Below are 10,628 nucleotides of genomic sequence, written 5' to 3' on the forward strand. Positions count from 1 at the left end.
GTTCAGTCATATTGTCATGGATTCAACAGATAGGTGTAAATCTTTCTGGGGCTGAGGGTGGAGTACACATCCTCTTTTTCTAAATGTGGGAGTCAGGCAGGGCTCCTGCTGGTCCCAGTTGCCCCAGCCATGATGGAGTCAGAGCAAGCAGGAGTGGGGAGGAAGAGAAAGCCACTGGGGGCAGGGAGTAACTGAGTCCCAGGGGCATGGAGTTGGGCTGAGGCCACTCATGGAGCCCTGGCAAGTCTTTCTTGCCAGCCTGAGCCACAAATCTCTGCTCACTCTCACCCCTAGGAGTTTGTGGTGCCCCCTCCCTTTCCCACCTCAGCCTGGGACCCCTCCTTTCTCTCCTCCTCCCTCCTGAATGCAGTAATCCCAGCTAACAAAAGCGACCATGGCTACTCTGATGTGTGGGACGACGATGCTAGCCAGGCCATGCCCGGTCAGTGTGCCAAGTTGGGCTCAGGCCCCTTCCCACGTGCCAGGGTGCGCTTGCCCTGCTGTCTGCTCCCTCCCCGTGAAAACCCAAGCAGCCCTCATTTTTGAGACAATGGAATTAAACAGCTATGGGGCAGGTGGAAGTAGGAGGGTGTGAGGGTAGGGAAAAAGTAGAACCTTCCTGAGCCTGTCCTGCCTCCTCTCCAGCTCTGGAAGATGGGCTGCAGATCAGGGCTTGAGAAGGAAGAGGTCAGATGGGCTGCAGAGTGCAAAAAGGACTGCCCTAATTAGAGGTCTTGGGTTTGAGGGTGAGCTGGCATGGTCGGGGAGGGGCAATGCTAGCCCTGCTTTCGCCACCCACTGCAAGCTCTGGAGTTGGTCAGACCAAGTTTGAATCCCGACTCTGCCCATGTAAACTGTGTAAACTTGGGAGGTCACTTAAATTCTGAGCCTCAGTTGCCTCATTTGTTAAATAGAATTAATAAACTCTCCTGAGGTTTGTTTGGATTAAAAAAGATAATGAATGAAAAATACTTAAGCACAGGGCCGGACACATAGCAAGCACTGGATAAATGATCTCCCTTGCCGCCGCAGGGGCTGCTGGTGCTGTTACTGATGCAAATTCTGAGCCGTGGCCACACACACTTTGGCTGGCCTCCAGGGGACGGTCAGCCAGGTCCGCTGGGGAGCCTTCCTCTCTGCCTGGTCCCGCTGATAATGACACCAGGTCCTTGGGCCTGATACAAGAAGAGCAGATGTCTTGCAAGGGAGAGTCACCATCTCCTACCTCATCCCCAGCACCCCACCCCCACCTTACCAGAATGCAAGGTGTCCTGGCTAGCCTGCAAGGTGGGATGGGGACCCTTTAGCTACAGGCTGCCTGATTTCTCCTCCTTTCCTCTCACTGCTTCTCTGCCTTTAACTTTTCTCTTTGCCAATGCCAGAGACCTGCTTTCTTATGCCAAGGAGAGAGAGAGGAGGAGGGAGGGGGCTGGGGGAGGGGTGAGGAGATGGAGGAAGCGCTCCAGTGTGTAAAGAGGAAGGGGCTTCCGCTCTCTGTCTTTTCATTGTCAAGTTCAAATTGATGACATTGGGTAGTGTATTTAAGACATCTGTCCCCACGCCCTGCCACTCCCTTAGGAAAAGAGCTGCTTTGCGTAATATAAGAATAGAAGCTTTAATAAATAAAAGTTTTATTAAATAAAAGAAGCTTAATAAATAAAAACTATTACATGACAACAGAGTCTGTGGTCCCATTGGCCACCTGACCACTCATTTCCGGGCTGGGGGCTGTTGCGCCCATATCCTGGCCTGTGTCCTTCCGCTCTGTGGGGCACAGGCCAGGGCTGGACCTGGTAGAGGCAACAGTGCAGGCTTGGGCCCGGGCTGGGGCTGAAATCTGACCCTCGGCCCTTTTGGATAATAGCAGCCTGAGCACCGGGCCCTTGAGAACTGAGATCACCAAAATCCTGGTCCTGAGGCAGGATTTTTCAGTCCCTCCCACAGGTGGGGCCACCCCTCTGCCCCACCTAGTTGCCCCAGAAACTGGAGAGGAAAAAACTCCGGGTCTCCAGACAAGGGTCTGGAGAATCCTTGAGGACCTGGAAGCTCCCACTGCTGCCTGGCCTGGTGAGAGAGCAGGCTGGGGGCCCCTGCCACTCGTGGCAGGCACCCTGGGTGAAGGTCGGCCCCAATGTGTGGAGCCTCCAGAGCTCGCTGATCTGAGCTGCGATTAGGTTGGAATGTTCCCGTCCAGTTCGCAGTGATGTGGCTGTGCTGGCCTGGGGAGATTGTCCGAGGGTCTGGCTGTGCCAGGTTCCTCCTGCCTTGAGGGCCTGTGATTTCTGGCCTGCCCACCCACAGGACTCCCCTCTTGCCTCTGCCTACAGCGCCCACCTTTCTCAGCAGCCCTCATACGCCTTAGGCTCCCTTGTCCCCTCTGTCTGAAAGCCCTCCCCTACACCCGTCATCCTTTTTGCCTCACTTATTTCTATTCTGTCTTTCAGACCCCTCCAGGGAGCCTTGCTGACCCCTCCACAACTCAAGCTGCATTGGCTGCCCCTCCGCTGCACTCTCCAAGTTCCCTGTGCTCCTGGATCTGGTGCACATTATGCTGTCTCCAGAGTACTTGTGTTGCGAAGTGTCTGTCCCCTCTCATCACCGCAGCTGCCTATGGATAGGGACGGTGTCATCTCTGAGCCTTGATTCATAAGACCTGCATGGGGCAGATGCTCAAATGGAATGGACCAATGAGTGGTGGTTACACTGTTTACCTGCGGATGGAGTGGGGAGATTTCCTGTTTGCAAGTGCTTTTCCCACACCTGAGACTGCCTTTCTCCTAAGTCCTGGATTTTAGGCCTCCTTCCCCTTCTACCCAAGCTCAACCCCCTTGTCATAACCTGATAAGGGCTGAGGGCGGTGGTACAGGAGATGAATTAAGTGTGGGGCCACCTGCCAGCTAAGAACCCTTGACCCAAGTTTCCTTTTCTGGAAAATGGATAATAACAGCACCTTCTTATAGTGACTTTAAGGACGTAACAAGCCCCTTCCCTTCCCCTGTCCACACTCAGCAAGGGGCTACATTCTTTCCTGAAGGTCTGTGATTGCCTCCGGAGGCTGGGGGCAGCTCTGGAGTCTGGCTTGGCATTATATTTGCAGCCATTCCATATCCCTTGTCCCCACTCCACTCCCTCCCTAGGGCCACCCCTCTCCACAATGCAGAAGCCATGGGTACTCTGGGATTTATGGCTGTGGTGTGTAGGGGAAGCTCCTGGAACAAATGAGCGGCTGTGCACGTGGTTGTGTTTGGTTTTGGACTGAGAGGGCACCTCTGGCTTTATGGGTCTGTCCTTGGTCTTATGCTGGCTGCCTGCCAGGTTCCAGGGTCCACATCCCTGGAATCACTACCTAGGCCCAAGGTGGGGAGCAGAGACTGATAACCCAGGTGTCTGGGGTTATTAGCCATCAGAAACATGGAACCTGACAGCAGGTGAGTGGCCACCTCCTTGCCCTGACATCTGGAGGCTTTACTGCCCCACCCTCAGGTCATCATCTCCAAGGCCTGGCAGATATTTGTGTGAAGACAGAAGGAACTTGGGTGAGGGCAGAGACCAGCATGGCACCCACCCTTTTCCTCCAATGCCCCTCCCTCTCCCAGCTCAGGGGCTTAGAACTGTAGTATGCAGCGGGGATGGAGGGTATGAACCCTAGAAGCAGACAGGCCTCAATTTTAATCCTAACTAGCTGTATCATGTGACCTTGGGCAAGTGACTTCATTTTTCTGAGCCTCATTTCATTAGCTATAAAATGGGGATAACAACGGCACATATATTTTAGAGAGTTGTAAGGATTAAACAATTAAATGGGATTAAATAACTAATTAATTTTAAAGGATTATATAATAAAATTCATGCCTGTACACAGTGAACAGTAAATGGTAGTATTACTCTTATTATCTGTCCCTTGCTGTGTTTCAAGCATCTATCCAGGATGTTTTAATGTTGTCCAACCTAACAGAGTCTGAATTTGTTTAACATTTATAGTACCTTAGAGAGGAGCTCAGTGAGCTCAAATGAGATGAGAAAGGTAGCCACCGGGTTCTGAGAAGGGTCTGCCACCCCTTTCTGGACCCCACCCCCTGCCCGGAGTGTCAGATGGTCCTACTACTGTCCTTGCCTCTTCCAAAAGCTTGGGGAGGTCTTGCTGCATCTTCCCATGTGGGAAACTCAGGCAGGCAGGCAGCTCTGCCAGCCAGGGACCAAATGAGCTGGCCTGGAGGCCATAGGGTGTTCCAGTAACTAGAGAACAGGGATGGAGTGGGATGAATGCAGGGCCAGGAAGTTGAGAACAAGGATCATACTTTGCTTGGTGCCACACTTCAGGTTTTCCAAAAAGGATTCTCAAACTTTTCTCTCCATAGAAATGGCTCATGGCAATGACACTGGGAGTAGAGGAGGCCCCTTTTCCTGTGCTGGGATCTCAGCGGCAACCAGACCAGTGTTGTGGCCACCCTGAATATGAAGTGTCTGGCAGAAGGGAAGGGGGGCGGCTGAGAGACCCACATCTGCAAAGGCCAGGGCCACAGGAAGAAAGCAGTGATATAAAGCACTTACCAAAGCCCTAGGCTTGGGACCAACTATGTACAGCAACTCAAGGGTTAATCCCCACCCCACCCCCATCAGTCTCTTCCTCATCTGTAAAGAGAAAAGGAAGCAAAACAGAGACCAGGGCTGCCTGAGATGGAAGGCTGCCTCATCTGTTGTGGCTGCTGCTGGATAACCTGTGGCACTGGCATGGGTACTTGTGTGCCAGCTGAGGGACAGTGGCATTCCCAGGCAGGCCACCCTGGAGATCCCCCCCTGCTGAGATCAAGAGACATGAGACAGAGGCTATGCCCAAGGATTTAGGCCAGGTGGTGGCCCTGGCTACATTTGCTCCTTAAGGCTGAGGCCTGGGTCAAGCTCCCAGCATTGCACAGCACCCTCCCCCCAGCCCCCAACCATGGGTAATGTTGGCACCCTGGTGAGGAGCTGGCCCTGCTGAGGGGCCCTGTACCCCTGTTCAGGGAGAACAGAGGAATCCTCAGTCTTCTTTGAGCCAGCCTATGGTGGGTGGGCCTTGCAGGGGCTATCTCTTGCCCAGGTACTGGTATTCCCAGGGGTGATCTTTGGCTGCGTGGGTGGTATAGTCCTTACCTGGAAGCAGGGCAGCCTGCCCCACCCAGATCCAGGTCAGAGTGTGGAGTGGATGAGAAGTCAAAGCCAGGCAGGACCAGGCGCCTGGAATAGCTGTTTCGTTGGATGGGTCCCAGGCCCAGGGCTCTGCTGCCCAGGCCCTGCCACCCTTCTGAGGGACAGGGGTGGGGAACTTATCCTAGCCAGGCCTTAAAAATGAGAAGGCCAGCCTGTAATCCCAGCACTTTGGGAGGCTGAGGCGGGCAGATCATGAGGTCAGGAGATCGAGACTATCCTGGCTAATGTGGTGAAACCCCGTCTCTACTAAAAATACAAAAAATTAGCCAGGTGTGGTGGCGGGTGCCTATAGTCCCAGCTACTCAGGAGGCTGAGGCAGGAGAATGACGTGAACCCAGGAGGCGGAGCTTGCAGTGAGCCGAGATCGCACCACTGCACTCCAGCCTGGGCAACAGAGCGAGACTCTGTCTTCAAAAAGAAAAAGAGAACCAGTGGAGTGGAGGCTGGGGGTGGGCGGGGTGTGTGAATGTCAATGTGCCAAACCTCATCACTCCTCTCCTAGGAGTTCTTTTATTAAATGCCCCAATCCCAGCTCCTCCTCCTATGGTCCATGGAACACAGAAGGCTGGGACTCAGTGGCCCCACAACCCTGAAGCCCCGCCCCTTAGCTGACCTGAAAACTTCAGTCAGTGACCATGTGGGGCACTAGAACCTCCTGCCACCAATCAACAGGCAGCAAGGAGAGATGCCCGGGTATCCTCAGAGAGGGAGGGGCCATGCAGAGGGTTTGGCAGATTTCCTTGTTGTGGGGAATGAGGGATAGGGCACAGGAAGGGACCTTCTCAAGGGTCTAGGGTCATGTTTCAGGAGGAAGATAAGCACCAAGCCAAGTTCTGCCAGATATATGCCTGGCTCCTGCACCTCCCATGGTCCTTCCCACTCAGCCGGGCTTCCCGTCTCCTGGCGTTTCTGTAGATGCTCAAAGCATCCTGTGATTCTCTTTATCATGGCTTATAATTCTCTGCTTGCCAAGTGGTTTGATTAATGTCTGTGTCCCCTATAGATCATGAATCTACACAGTGGCATTCTGAGGATGGCAGAATCCTCAGAATCCTATACTTGTCGTCATCGCTGTCTGCCTAAGCACTTAGCACTCCCCAGGGCTTAGCACACAGTAGGTGCTCAATGTACATTTTAGTGAATGAATGAATGAATGAATGAATAAATTTCCCCATCAAACACCATGAGCTCTAGGAGGGCAGGAATTGCTTCTTGTTTGTTTTTGCATCCACAACCTGTGGCCTGGTGCCTGGCACAAAGTAGGTTCCCATTAAATTGTGTGGGATACTCACAATTTGGGTATCTCTCCTGGGAAGAAAGGGGTCCCTGGCAGGGATAAGGAGAAAAGGCAGTGCTAACTGGAAGAGGGTGAGAGGTGAGGTTTGGGTGGCTGAACTGGGGTGCTCTTCCAGGCAGGTTTGGGTGAATGGGGAAGCTCTGTGGGAGCCACTCTTGGTAAGCACTCACCTATGAGAAAATTTGAGGAAGACACAATATGGCAGCAAGGTAGTAGTCTAAGCCAGAGTCAGAGCCAGAGGCCATGGCCACACAGGCTGTTCCCCCACCCCATTCCCAGAGCCTCCTAAGGGTGGGGACAGGAGCAGGGCTCCAACAAGTGCCACTCTTTAGGCCTGAGGGTCTTGTGGTCATGTGAGGGTCTGGACTTCAGGTCATTCCTTGCCTTTGCAGGACCAGGGAGTCTGAGACACATACGGAAACTGAAGGACAGAAGGAGTGGGAGTGGGGTCTTGCCCTGGGCTTGGAGTAGATCCGCTGTACTGTCTGCAGAGTGTCAGTGCTGTGTCCTGGGAGATGAGGCTCCCCTTGGGGATACAGAGTCACTGAGGGCCTTTAAACATGGGATCAATTGCTGGGTCTACTTTTGATGTCTGGATGAATTAAGGAGGAGATAGTCTCCTAGGACCCAGGTTCCAGATGCTAAACAGACTTAATGTCTGGAGTTTGCAACCCAGCCCCACACCTCAGAGTCTGAAAGACACTTACGTTATAAAGTGTCTCATGGACACCCCGATGGGCAGTGCAGCGCCCTCATCTAGGACTTCCCTCCCTCAATGATTGGAACATCTATCTAACAACCCTGAATCAAAATGAGGACTGACACAGATGTCAGACCTGGCACTCCCCCTGTGGAAACTTGTGCTGAATGTTAGGATTTGAAGCCAAAGCATTTGTGAAGCTTCAGAATTAACTTTTAATTCTTGCTTTAAGTTGCAAAAAACAAAAACAAACAAATAAAAAACCCCAAACCAAATCAAACCAAAACAAAATGTGTGTGATTAACCAGCAGACAAGTAGAGAGGTGCTGTTTCAAAAACTTCCTAAACATAGCTTCCTTTTACTCAATGGTAGAAACTTTTATCTGGAGTGGATACTGGCTAGTATGTGAACACACAGGGGATTTTTTTTTTTTTTTTTAAACACAGGTTTATCACCAACTCTGGCAGTTTTGAGAAAGGCTCACTTGAATTCTAAGGAACAGAATTTTTCTGTGAAAACTGCATCTCATCAAGTTGAAAGATCTCCAGCAATGCCAAGGCCCGGGAGCAGGTCTCTGTCTTCAGCTGCCAGTTTGCTGGTAGCAGCCTCAAGAAACATACCGATATTTGGTCCTCATCAAGAGCTGACCCAGAGAGTCCACGCATGCAACTGTAAACCCACTCCCCCCACCCCCATTTTGTTTTCCTTTCAAACCTAAAGTCAGGTGTGGCCATTTCGCCGCCCAAGGGGACTGTGTCGTGGAGGCCCGGCTCAGGTCGGAGCAGGCAGAGGCCCGCTCCAACAGGTGCGGAGCGTGTGCACGCGGCCGGCTTGGGGCCACACAGCCCCCAGCAGCAAGCCCCGGGTCTCTCCCGCTGCACTCAGCACGACCCAGAGCCGGAGGACGCAGAGAACGGCCTGCGCACCGCCCGCGGCTGCTTCCGAGGGGTGACGGGGTACAGCGAGAAACAGCTGCGTCTCCCTCATCCCCTCCTTAAATTCCAGCGTCCTCCATTCGCAGTGTCCCGGGTGCGGCCTACTCAATCACCCGCCCCAAAACCCGGGAAGCCGCGAGAGCAGAGCCAGAGCTGCCAGGAGGGCAGCGGAGGGGCGGGAAGGGAGCTGGGTGACCTGCTGGGCAATGCTCTGTGCGCGCCGAGCCGGGCGCGCTGACGGCCCGACCGCCTGTGTGGGCGCGCTGCGCCTGCGGCCCTCACCCCTAGGCCTGGGCGCACAGAGCCACCGAGAGGGCCTGAGGGCGGGGCTGGAAGTCCCTGCCCGGCTGGGCTGCGGCGGCAGAGGGAAGCTGCTTCTTCCCTGGCCTGGCCTCTCCGGAGCGCAGTGCCGGGTCGCCCGGAGACCGAGGAGCCGGCGGGCACCCCATTCGCCCCCTGGCGGCGCCGGGGACACTCCGGGAGCCGTCGTAGCCGCCGCGGCGGCGGAATGAGCTGTCCACAGCAGCACTGGGTGCCTCCCGATCTGGCGGGAGGCTGGGAACTGGGAAGGCAGGCCGCCTTTGAAGGCATGGAGAGAGACGATAGACCAAAGCAACTATGAGATTTGGGGGCTTCCCCTGGATCCACATCCTCCAAGTCCCGCATGGGCTTCTCCACTAGTGTGGTGACTAACACCCAGGGATCTCATCCCTGAGTGGTCATCCCTCCCTCACCCAATCTCCCTCTTGTTCTTACCCTTTCTAGAAAATGTCCCCATATCTCTCTTCCTTCTGCAGTGACCTGACAATGACAGCCTTGGCAGACCCAGTCATACCCCGGCCCTGCCACACCCCAAAGACCTCTAAGGTGGGGCCAGGAGGTCATTAGGAGAGGAGCAGCATTCCAAATGGTCCTTTGAGTGCACATTGGGAGCCTGGCATTGCCCTCGGCCTTATGGGAGGTGAAAGATGTTGACCTCTTGGTGCTTCCAATCTCAGAAGACAAACACACTCAGGAGACAACGGCACAGCAGTGGCCTGGCAGCAGGAGCCTCAGGGGAGGGCATGGCAGGGATGGCTGGAGTGTGAACACTGGAGTTATCAGAACATACTAAGTGGACAGGATTTGGAAAGAGAAAGAGAGAGTATTCCTGGCCCAATCTGCAGCATAGCGGAGGGCTGTCATGAGAAAGCTAGTGGGGCCAACCCCAGAGGCCCTATAAAAGATCTGTTTCTGCAGCGCTAGAGACAGAGGGGAGGAGCAAGAGCTGGAGAATGCAAGCCCCTCTGGGAGGCAGCAGCAGTAGACTGCTCTGAAGCGATGGCTGCGGCAGGGAGAGGAAAGCTGCCACTTTCACAGTCCTAAAGGGCATGTCTGTAGGTGGGAAGTAGGGTTCCCAGGCTCCTTCAAGAGATTGGCTCATATACTACCAAAAAAAAAAAAAAAAAGAAAGAAAGAAAAAGAAAAAGAAAAAAAAAAGAGAGAGAGAAGAGAGGGAGAGAGATTTGGTCAGACTCAGGTTTTTGTTAGAAAGGAAGAAGCTGAGGCCAGGTGCGGTGGCTCACGCCTGTAATCCTAACACTCTGGGAGGCCAAGGCGGACGGATCACCTGAGGTCAGGAGTTCGAGACCAGCCTGCCCAACATAGTAAAACCCCGTCTCTACTAAAAATACAAAAATTCGCCACGGCCCGGCGCGGTGGCTCAAGCCTGTAATCCCAGCACTTTGGGAGGCCAAGACGGGCGGATCACGAGGTCAGAAGATCGAGACCATCCTGGCTAACCCGGTGAAATCCCGTCTCTACTAAAAAATACAAAAAACTAGCCGGGCGAGGTGGCGGGCGCCTGTAGTCCCAGCTACTCGGGAGGCGGAGGCAGGAGAATGGTGTAAACCCGGGAGGTGGAGCTTGCATAGAGCTGAGATCTGGCCACTGCACTCCAGCCTGGGCGACAGAGCAAGACTCCGTCTCAAAAAAAAAAAAAAAAAAAAATTAGCCAGGCGTGGTGGTGTGCACCTCCCAGCTACTTCGGAGGCTGAGGCAGGATAATTGCTTGAACCCCGGAGGCGGAGGTTGCAGTGAGCCCAGATCGTACCACTGCACTCCAGCCTGGGTGACAGAGTGAGACACCATCTCAAAAAAAGAAAAAAAAAAGGAAGAAGCCGGGTCATGGCAGGGTAGAGGGAGCAGCTCCAGGCTAAGTCCGAAACTGATAAGATTAAAAAGAGTGAGGGGGGATAGGGAGAGGTGAAGCAGTCATTCCAGATACTGAGGCAAGCAGAAAGGACCAGAAAGCCCCGAGAAGGAAGCCAAAAGGTAGGAGCCTGTCTGAGGGACCAGCAGGGGGCGCAGGGGCCTCCGAACTTCAGGCTCACCAGAGCTGGCTTTAGCTGACAGTCTGGCTATTTCGGCCCCATTTCCCATTTTACTTTCCCTACCAAAGTCCTCTCGAGTAATTGGGGAGATTCCCTTCCCACCCACCTTTTGGCTTTTTATAGAACCCGTGGC

This window comes from Mandrillus leucophaeus, unplaced genomic scaffold (genome assembly GCF_000951045.1).
Source record: "Mandrillus leucophaeus isolate KB7577 unplaced genomic scaffold, Mleu.le_1.0 Scaffold534, whole genome shotgun sequence".
NCBI classification, from domain to species: Eukaryota; Metazoa; Chordata; class Mammalia; order Primates; family Cercopithecidae; genus Mandrillus; species Mandrillus leucophaeus.